The sequence below is a fragment of the Cajanus cajan genome, chromosome 2, assembly GCF_000230855.2.
Source record: "Cajanus cajan strain Asha chromosome 2, NIPB_CcT2T_4, whole genome shotgun sequence".
Lineage (NCBI taxonomy): Eukaryota > Viridiplantae > Streptophyta > Magnoliopsida > Fabales > Fabaceae > Cajanus > Cajanus cajan.
The window spans coordinates 7,382,794-7,394,214 of NC_138518.1; the positions used below are offsets into that span (position 1 = coordinate 7,382,794).

The following is an 11,421-nucleotide window of genomic DNA, read 5'->3' on the forward strand; positions in this document are numbered from 1 at the left end:
AGTGTGGTGAGGATTGAAGTGGTTAATCTTCCTCCAAGGAGTGACACCACTTAAGAGTGTTCTTCACCCTTGTTGGTGAGTTCCAAAGCTTCATCCACCATTAGAGGCTTTGGAAAAGCTTAAGGAGAACCAAGGAGGCAAAGATCTAGGGAGGAACTTGAAGAGAAGCCAACAACAATCCAGTTTTCTACTCAAGTTTCCATCAACAAATTTGAATATATCATCAAAATTTCAACAAAATGGACGAAACTACAATATATAGATTTTAGTTGATTTATGGTGCAAGCTAGACTAACCATGGTTAAGTGTAACCATGGTTAGTTGTCTTGTATTTAAGCTAACTAACTCTACTAAATGTCTACAAGTCTAGTTAGTTGTCTAGAAGCTTATGGAACAAGTTAAGTTAATCCTTGTTTAAGAATAACCTAGGTTAGCTTTAAGTTAACTCCAACTACCTAACCAAATCATTACCACTATTAGACTAATGATTACTTTTAACATGTTTTTTGAGATGTTACTATCCAAGACATGTGACTTAATTTGTAGCTTGGATGACAAGCTTGGCATGGTTTGGATGTCCAAACCACTTGCATGAACAAGTGAACATCCAATCCTATGGTACATAAAGAGACTTGGGCCATCCAAGCCCAAATAAGTCTAACAAGACTTTGCTAATTACACCTCCCTTAATTTATTAATTACACCTTCAAATAATACAAGGACAAAATTACCTACACTACTTGGCCTAAAATACAAGGCAAAAAATATTCTAATACAATCTTTACTGAAATGAATTACAAGTAAAAAAAATGTATAACAACAATAAGAGTCCTTTAAGATAGGATAGGCCTCCAAAGGTCGGTATCTAACAAAATAAGGGTAAGTACCCCATAATTATTCAACCCAACTTTATCAAACTTCACCATTCTTAGAGTTATCTCTTCCAAAGAGATTCTTGAGAAGCAAGTTTTCATGATATATATATATATATATATATATATATATATATATATATATATGAAAGATGAGAAGGGATCTGTTTACTCTAGGAGTGAATCTACCTATGCTTATTCCATTCATAACTCATGTTCTACGTCAAATTTCAATGATTCAACTGTTGAAATTAAAATTCTTAATACATAAATCAAATCTGTAAATATTTATAAAAAAATAAAAATCATTTGATATTTTATTTCATTAATTCAAATTGATTTATAATTATAAAATCATTTTATACATTGATTTGAATTAATGAAACGAAGTATCAAATGATTTTCAAATTTTTTTAAAATTTGCATATTTGATCTATGCATTAAAAACTTTAAATTCAACGGTTAGATCGTTGAAATTTGATATAAAACATGAATTATTGAACATAAAAAATTTATATAAACTTATTTCTATAGTATACGGATCCTTCCTCGTGAAAGATATATAGTATATTTATAATCGATTATAAAAGAATTGATAGATGCATATTTTTAAAATTAATATCGATCATCTTGATTAATTATAATTAATCAAGCTCCTACATGAAAATATTAAATAGGAATTGTATGTCTGATCATGAAGTAATCTAAAATTTAGGACATGAAGCTTACTAATTTAATAAATTTTTCGTAAATTCTATAACATTTTCATAGGAAGTTCCACCTTTGTTAACCGCTTTTACAGCTAAGTTCCTCCATTGAGTGGCATTGATCTTCATTTCTTTGCCTCTATCCATTATCTCCTTTATGCAATTCTTTAGAGCTTCTCGTCCCACAATCCTTTCCTCACCGACCGGAGTTCTAATTCCTATTTTCCAAACATCTGTAATAAGTTTGTGTTTGTGCTCTGATCTGACCACCATGGTATTGCAACTGTTGGAACACCCAAACATAAAGTTTCTAATGTAGAATTCCAACCACAATGTGTTACAAAGCATCCTACAGCTTCATGAGCAAAAACTTTTAGTTGGGAACACCATGTCATAACCAAATCTTTTTCTGTTTTTTTTCAAAGTCTTTAGGTAGTTTATTTTCTTCAGAAGCTCTAACCACCCACAAGAAATAATTTGAACTCTCTCTAAAACAAGAAGCAAATTCTTCCATTTGCTCCTCAACAAAGGTAACCAAACTCCCAAAAGATACATAAACAACTGACCCTTTTGGCTTATCATCTAGCTATTCCATGCATTCTTCGCTCTTGAATTTTGTAACTTTATAATCTTGGTTATCATCACAATGATAATCTAAGAAGAAAGTTGGTATATTTGGTCCTATGGTCTTGAATTTTGGCCAAATCTTTGAAGCCCATTCTGATATCTAATATAAACATTATTGTCAGTCACTAAATATGCATGCTAAATTAGGGTATATAGATTGAGAACTCTTAGGTATTGTAAAAGAATTAGAATTATAAACACGAGTCATACAATTATACTTAAATAACTAATATTAAGAGTTATTTAAAATTTTAGTCGGTATAAGGCACATGCAGATAAATTTTATTTTAAATATGACTAAACTTTACAATAAATTATATTTTTAATACATAAATTATATTATAATTAAAAATATGTTATAAATTATATTTTTATATATGATAAATAATTTATCATTGTGATGTAAAATTATTTTTAACTATTGATAATATTTTTAAAAAATGAAATTGAATTTAGAAATGAAAATTAAAAAATGATAGGTTGAAAAATATGATAAATCTATAATTATCATTAAACAATGATTACTAAAAAGTATGGTTTTGAAAATAAAAAATTGGTCGGTTGGCCAGTTCGACTGGGAAGTGGTCCTCAACCTTTTAGGTTGCATTTGATCCCCAAAATAGCTTAGCGATGAATCCGTCAAAACTTGTGAAACTTATAAAACTAGTCTAACCAGTTTGAATCAGTTCAATTAAAAAAAAATATTTCAAAATTTAATTCAAAATATTTTTAATAAAATGTATATTTAAAAAAATTATAAATTTAAATAATTTCTTTTTAATACTTATCTTATAAATATAATTTAATCATTTATGTTAATTTTTAATTTTTAATACCTTATTTTTTATAATTTATATTATATTAATTTGATATTCTTTATTCTAAATGTAAACTTCTTATTATTAATATATTATTATATTTTATTAAAATTTAGACTTAATATTATATTATATTTTATTTAGCACTTAAATATTATATCACATTAAATATTGAGAATTTATAAATAATATTTTATTTTAATTTTTAGTATTATAAAATTATGTTATTATATTTATTTAATATTATTTTTATATTATTAATAATTATTATTATTATTTTATTAATACTAATTAGATCACAGTTTGACCACGATTAAATTATTAAACCTTGAATTAATATTTAAATTGATTCAATGTATGATTCAATATTTAAAACATTGTTAAAACCATTCTTCAAATATTCGAGATAATCATTTCAATTTATATAAAAAGAGAATTAGTAATCTCCTCCATGTACGTTTTATCTTTTTTATTTTGCCAAATATATAATAATTTATTTATACTTAGTATTTCACTTTTGTGTACAATTTATTTAGAATAATTTAACCTTTTACATAAAAAATGAAAAAAATAAAAAAAAAATTGTCTAATGATATTATATAAAATTACAAAAAAAATCTTTTAATATATATAATAATGACGTACTATTGACGTGAATAATTAAATAGAGACATAGAATGTCTCTTCTCTCAATATTACTTATATTTTTTTATTTCTAACAATAAAATGAACAGTTCTCATTTAATACCCTCCTATCGTATCTTGATACAAAAACTTCAAATTAAAAATTAAATGCATGCTTGAAAACAATTTTGTAAAATGTAAATGTACTATCTAATTTATTTTTAGTTGTTATCTTTAGATCACCACGTGAGTCACTATGTACATGAGCTTATAAAAAAATATTATCTAATTTATCATTATGTTCTTACCTCGTTTTCCAGCTCATAGAAGGTGTTGCACAGGATCCGATCAGCTTTATCAATATTTGAGAACTGAGCCACAAGCAAATTAAGCAAAGTGCGATCTTCTCCAAAGAAGAAAGAAGGCATGTCCTGAGGAAGAAGTTTGGGCAAGAAAGGAAGAGAAATCTCATGATCTGTGAGGGGAACATGCAACTTTCCCAAATGAACATGGTAATATATACTATTAACAGCCATATTCTGAGTGAGATAAGAAGCTCCAACTGTCCCAAATCCCTTAGCAACATCAAGTGCCCAAGGGATGAATGAATCATAAATAATACAATCAACATGCTCTTTTGAGTCACCAAGTTTCTGAAGAAGTTGAGCAAAAGTTTCTGGCCCAACTTGCCAAAAGCGATCCAGATAGGCCTTGGAGCTTCCAGCTTCCTCGATGCCACCGTTGTCAAAGCCATCAGAGATGGTTTCAACTGCAATAGAAGGCACTCTTTGCATGATGTTGTAGTAGGAACGTGTGGTGACAAATGTTATTCTCACCCCTTGGTGTTCCAATAGCTTGGAGAATTGAAACATGGGGTTGATGTGGCCTTGTGCTGGATATGGTAGCACCAAACAGTGTGCTCTCCTAGCCATGCTTTTGTCCTCCATTCTTTTTTTCTTCTGATGAGTGTGAGTAGAATGGATAATTGTTGAATTATGTCTTTTTTATTTTAATATTACAAAAAAAAATTGTCAAAATATTTTAAATATATTTATAAAGTTTTACGTTTTTTATTCATATCAGAAAATTGGTTTCTCATTAATCAATTTCTCACCTAAATTTTTTTTTAAAAAAATTTATTTGTGCCTTGAGAAATTGGTTAATGGTTCCTCAACTGATTTTTTTTTATTTTCTATAATTTTGTTTTTATAATATTGTTATTTTTTATAATATATTTTTATTTAATTTATTAACTTGAAGAATTAGTTAATATATAAATAAATTTATGATTTTTATTTTATGACTTTAAAGTTTTGTAAGAAGAGAGACTATAAATAATTTAAAGATGTATAAATTCATTATACAATACAAATTAAAGTGCGTTTATACATTACCGAAAACATAATCTTCAATTACATTGCAAAAAATATATATAGATTAATTTTCACATGTTCTTCAAAATAAAATTCATAGCACACATCACACATAATTCAAAATAAAAAATAAAGATAATTAACTTTTACGCATACTCTAAAATCAAATTTATAAGCAATAATTAATGGTTCATGTGTCCACCAAGTACCAAAATGGTCTTTACTTATCTTAGATAGGCACGAGTCAATTAAGAAACATAAGAATTGATAATGGGTGAATATCAGAAAATTTTGTATATGTGTTTTACGTTCGATACATTGTACAAACTTTTATAAGGCAATTCAAAAATGCATGCAAGTTGTTAACATTGGTTAGTAATTTTTTTTTCTTTATTCTTGTAATCAAAATAATTAATTTCATCAACTATTTTTCAACTTAATGATTTTGTATGGTTTGAATTCCCTAGCATATGGCATGATTAAGTCTACATTCAATTACTACTATAATATCTAAGGACAGAATTAGAGAGTGAAAGTGTTATTCACAAGATAAATGGACTCTCACATGGGATGGAGGTCAAAGATGAGGGCATATGACCACACATTTAGCAGAGATAATCAACTTAGGACATATAAAAATCAGAAACCTACCAATTAGAGTATTGATTGTGTCGACTTACCAAAGGCGTAACAACTTATTGAGTGAAAAAGGGAGAGAAGTCATAACTAAATTGAGATCGGATCAAGTATACTTAGAAATATTAAATAAGGCCTTAGTTGACGCACAAACAAAGGCAAACTCTTATCATGTGCTTGAATTTGATAGATGCAATATGCATTTCCTGGGGCAAGAGATGCTTAACCCAAGAAAGGCACGATTAGTTGAATAATTCACAATTAGTTTAGATGAAATGTGGTGTGATTGTGACAAATTCTAAAAATTATATATGTCTTGCTCATTATTGCTTGTAAAATGTGCTCACCATGATTACATGTCTTTCATACACTTTATTTACACATTGGAATATGTTTTCAATGCGTACAAAGGATTGCTTGGAGAGTTGGGCAATGAATCACAAATTTATCTCAATCTAGATATGAAAAGAAATAACAAGGGTTGTTCAAAATCCTCACTTATACACACAAAAATAGACGAGAGAAGCTGGTCAACCGAAAAAGATGTTTCATGTGTATGAATCCTGATCATGCTAAGGAAAAATATCTTTATTGTGTGAGAACTTTCAACCAACAACGATAATTTCTATTTCTATTGTTGTACCTTTCATTTTGTTCTTTAAGTTATTTCGATTTAAAGTCAATTTTAATAATTTCATATGTTATTTGATCTTATTTTTACTAATTATAATATATTAAAAATATTTATGAAAAGAATATTTTTACTTTCTTCTATTAACTTATCTAACATACATATTACAAAATTTATTAATCATCATTAAAAATATTATATTTATAATAAAAAAAACAAATATATTATTATAAAATATGAATTTATTTATATATTAACTAATTTTCAAACTAATAAATTAAATAAAAAAATATATTATAAAAACATTAATATTATAAAAATAAAATTATAGGAAAAAAATTACAGATGAGAAATTCATTGCCGATTAACTAATTTCTTAATGTATAAATGAAATAAAATTAAAAATTTAAAGTAAAAAATTGATTAGTAGGAAACCAAATTATTAACATGAATAATAAACATAACACTTTCATAAATATATTTCAAAATATAATATTTTGAAAAATTTATTTATTTTTATAGTACTTAAATAAATTAATTAAAAAAAAGTCGTTTATTTATTCTATGTTAGAGCCATGAAAAGGACAATTAATTGTGGACGGCATATCTACGCTAGTGTTGCATGCCACATAGCTAATACCAAGGAACCAATTAAGGAAGAGTCTGAATTTGAATTACATTTATGTTGCGGACATAGGACTTTTATTATATTTTGTACTTTTGCATGTTGGATGGAATTAATAGGTGTGGTCCATGCAACATTGATTGATGCATAGTAGAAGCATTCAAAATGGGTAATGATGTTTACCATTTTGACTTAATTGCACTTTTCTACCAATATTTCATAATTTTGTAAATTTTACTATTCAATTTTTAAAATTATACATTTTAATACTTATTAATTGATTATTTAATATTTAATTAACTGCTGACATGACATATTAATTATTTTATGACACACTAATAATTGATATAAATGACATGTTAATTAATGATATGTGATTATTAACATAACATAATGTATTGTGTAATGTTTCGTATCAACAATATATTTCATGTTAATAATAATCAATTGATTATTAATAATGTTATTCATTCAATTAATGAGATAATAAAGTATAAAACAAATTTAAAAGCTGAATAATAAAATATATAATTTTTAAAATTAAGTGACTACATTCGTTATATTGTAAAACTTGTGGAAAAAAAAGTGTAATTAAGTCTATGGTTTTTAAATATCAAATTGTCTATTATATTATTTATTATACTTTTGTTTTTCTGTTTTTGTTTTTAAGCTAAATAGGGTTTGATATTTTCAAAACATGTACACTTTGGTCCTCATCTTGTTGTTGCTCATGCATTATGCTTTAAATATATTATAATAAATTCAATTCAGAAACTAGCATTCCCGTGATAAACTACTGCACTTCTGCAGTATTGCATTGGAATTGCTGACTGCACTTTCAAACTACTGATATCAATCGATATTATATTAAAAAGAATTAATCATCATATATTATTAGTATAAATTTTTTTATATTGATAACTAATTATATTTTTAAAATTATTTTATTTTATTTTTATTTTATTAAATAAACAATTTATATAATATTATTAAAGAATATGATTGTTAATATAAAAAAAATTTATACTAATTTAAACTAATAGTGTATAAGTGAGATTAACTCTATTAAAAATACTAAAACTACATTCTACGAAATTGCTTAATATGTGGTTCCTATCTAGTCTTTAAAGATGTCTACCATATTCAGTGACGCATTCGTTCGATATACTAATATTAAAATAAGTGTATTTAGAAAAGCTTTGAATAACTCATATTATTCCAATTCATAATACTTGCTTTATCATTTTATATACTTCCTAATTAAGGTGAATATTATTCCAATTCATAATACCTGCTTTATCATTTTATATACATCCTAAGGTGAATCTAAACGTGCACTAAGGTTGATGGGTGAACAATTTTGATGGTATATTTGGTTTAGGAAAGAAAATGAAAAGAAAAGAATGGAAAGTGAAAAGATTCGTAAGTTATTTGATATGGATGAAAATGAAAACAAAAGTTAAGTTTGTATAAAGAGACAGAAATAATCCTATTAAAAAATAAATACTAGAAAATGGACATGTTAACACCAAACAAGTTGCTCTTCACGTTATACTTTTTCTCTCCATTTTTGGCTTTTTACTAAAGTAGGATTATTATGAAATCTATTTATTAAAGTGAGATTATTTTAAAATAATTTCTCACTTTAAAATAATCAATATAGAGTGCCAGTTAATAACCACAATAATATTGATCGTGTCAAGTCAATTTTTGTCACTTAAAAATGACGCAATAAATAAAAACACATGTCACTATTACTAGTGTTGCAATGACCGTAGCTAAAAAAAATCAGCCAGTGCTGAAAGGGACAATGACAGCAAATTTTTGGTTTTTAAAGTTGATGTCGCAATGGACACTTAGCAACATCTGTTTTCTTCTTACTAGTTTTGGACATTGGCAACATGTTTAAAAAGTAGAAATAAAAATAAATAGAAAAAAAAAATGGTTTAGCAATGGACACCAACTACAATTTCTTTTCTCTCGTTTTGCAGGGACTACTAACAATTTGTTTTTATACTAGGTGTGCGGCTAGTGAATACAGCTACACTTTTTTTTTTTTTTTTTTTCTGTTATATGAAAGTGGGTAAAAGATATCAAATCAAGAATTAATTGATGCAAATGGCTGTTACAATAATTAATTAATTACTAGCGACATATTATAAAAAAAAAAAACAAAAGTCTCGCTGTGGCTCAAAGTGAGAGATAAAAATTAACAAAACAAGTGTTGTTATGAAGCCAATTGTTAGTCACCTAGTATTGAAGTGAGTTTCATCAATAGTAATATCGACATCACGTGTTCTATTTGATGTTACTTTTTTAAAACAACAATTAAAATAACAACGTGGTAGAGGTGTCATTTGATTGACTAACGATATCCTGTATTGACTATTTTTAAAATAAAAATTTGTTTTAAAATAATCTCATTTTAATAATATTTTATTATAATAACTTAGATAGAAAGAAAAAAAAAAAAAAAAAAACCCTTTTTCTTATGTAACTCAACTTTTTTGATAGTAGTGTGAGTGATTCTGATCTTTGAGAGGAGAGAAAACAGGTTTATCTTATTTATTCAATGTTAAAGCATTTCAACGTGAGACGTAATATCCTACTTTTCACAAAATATAATATAAGTATTTAATTAATAATTTTAATATTTTTATTTTAATTAATAAGAATTGTTTAATATTTATTTTAATTATTTAATATGTTTTAAAATATAACATAAGGTATTTTTATTGAAGATTTTAATTAAATATTTTATTTTAATTAATTAATAGGAAAGAAAATTAGTAATTAAGGTTATATGTTTTAACTACAAGAGGGTTAAGGTTAAATTTATAATAAAAAAATAATAAAAAAAAGAGTTTTGATCAGTTTTTACGCATTTTTCTATTTTACCTACACGCTCTTCCTTTATGCTCAGAGCTCGGAGATTAGGAGCAAAAAGGAAACTACCTCATAGTCAATCATCCATCTTTTTTTGTTCAATAAGGTAAGGGGAAGTGAAAAACTTCGCTCTGGATGAGGGTTTGTATGCCAGAGAGTGAGATTAGCCCTCAATCTTGTGTATGTATCTCTATGTATGAGAGATTTCCCCTAATGCTTTTGTTTTGATCTATGTTCTTCTTACTTATAAGTAATGGCATGAATTGTTGGAATGTATGATCAATTATATGTTGAGATGTAATTGTATGAACTGAGGTTTTTAGGGGTCCCATGGGAAACTCTAAGAGAACTTGTTGTGATCATTTGTGAAACTATTGATTGATATGTGCAAATTGAGTAATTTGAAATGTTAATTGCATGTTATAGAGTAATTGTATCGATTGTATATGTGTCTATGCATGAAATTGGATGTGGATAACTTGTAGTCGTTGAGAAGACATGATTTCCATGCAGAAAGATCGTTCTCACTCAGTGAGACATATAAGGTCGCTCAATGAGAAGCTCTACAAAGCTCAACTCACTCAACTAGATGTTGGTGGCTTAGCTACATGTTATTTGCTCAACGAAAGGCTCTAGGGAGTTGATGGATTCCTCCTTCCATGAATAACGTATTGTAGGGAGAGGAAGTCCTTGCCCTTGATCTTGTTCACCAAAGGGAAGACACAAAGGAGATTTTTGGGGTGGGAAAAGGAGTGGTTTGCGTGAAGGTGTTTAGGGTGGCGGAAGGTGTTTAGGAATGGTGGTGGTTGCTCACAAGGTTGGCTCACTCCAATGAAAGGTGGAGGCCACTCTAGGGTTCCTATTCTCCAAGGGTGGAGATAGGAGGAGGCTAGCCGAAACTATCCTAGGGACTAAGGATGGATTTTGAGGCACAAAAGGCTCACTCAATATCATATAATCCAAAGTATTTACAAGTGGTGGGGTGTGGGGTATTTATAGGAGGGGAGGCATCTAGGGTTGCATTTGGAGTGTGCATGGCCGAAAATCACAAGGCAAATGCACTCCAAATGAAATGCCAAATGAACCCTAGATGCTACTTGGTGACCAAGTTTGGAATCTATGGGTCTAGATTGGCTATATCAAGGTGCATGATATGATCATGCAACCTTTGCCCTCCACTTGGGCCTAAGCCTTTCTATCCCCAAAATAGGTCCAAATCTCACCAAAATAGGCGTCACCTCCTAATAGAAATACCCTAGCCCAAATTAAAAACCTAATTATCTAAAGCACCCCATAATACAAGGGTAAAATGGGAAATACAAGGAAAATAAATCCTATGACTAAAATACCCCAAAATACAAGGGTAAAAATGGAAAATAAAATAAATCCTAAATTAATGAGGCTTAGGAGAGCACTAATACTCTATGATCATGAGGAGAGTGTCCCTAGGTGTGTGAACTCCCTCATCCTCTTCAACTCTCCTAGTCATGGACCTAGTGATGGGGCCCACATGTGTCTTCAAGGATGGTCCTCCATCATCCCCTCCTTCTTGAAAAGCATCTGTCCTCAGATTAGATTCGTCATCCAAATCCTCAGCTCCTAAAAATGGGGTGAGATCACAA

The 11,421-nt window shown here is 27.9% G+C and overlaps 1 pseudogene; it reads right to left on the reverse strand.

Moving 5' to 3' along the window:
* Positions 1-1,600: 1,600 nt before the first annotated feature.
* LOC145955233 (mogroside I-E synthase-like) lies at positions 1,601-4,595 on the reverse strand (annotated as a pseudogene).
* Positions 4,596-11,421: the final 6,826 nt, after the last annotated feature.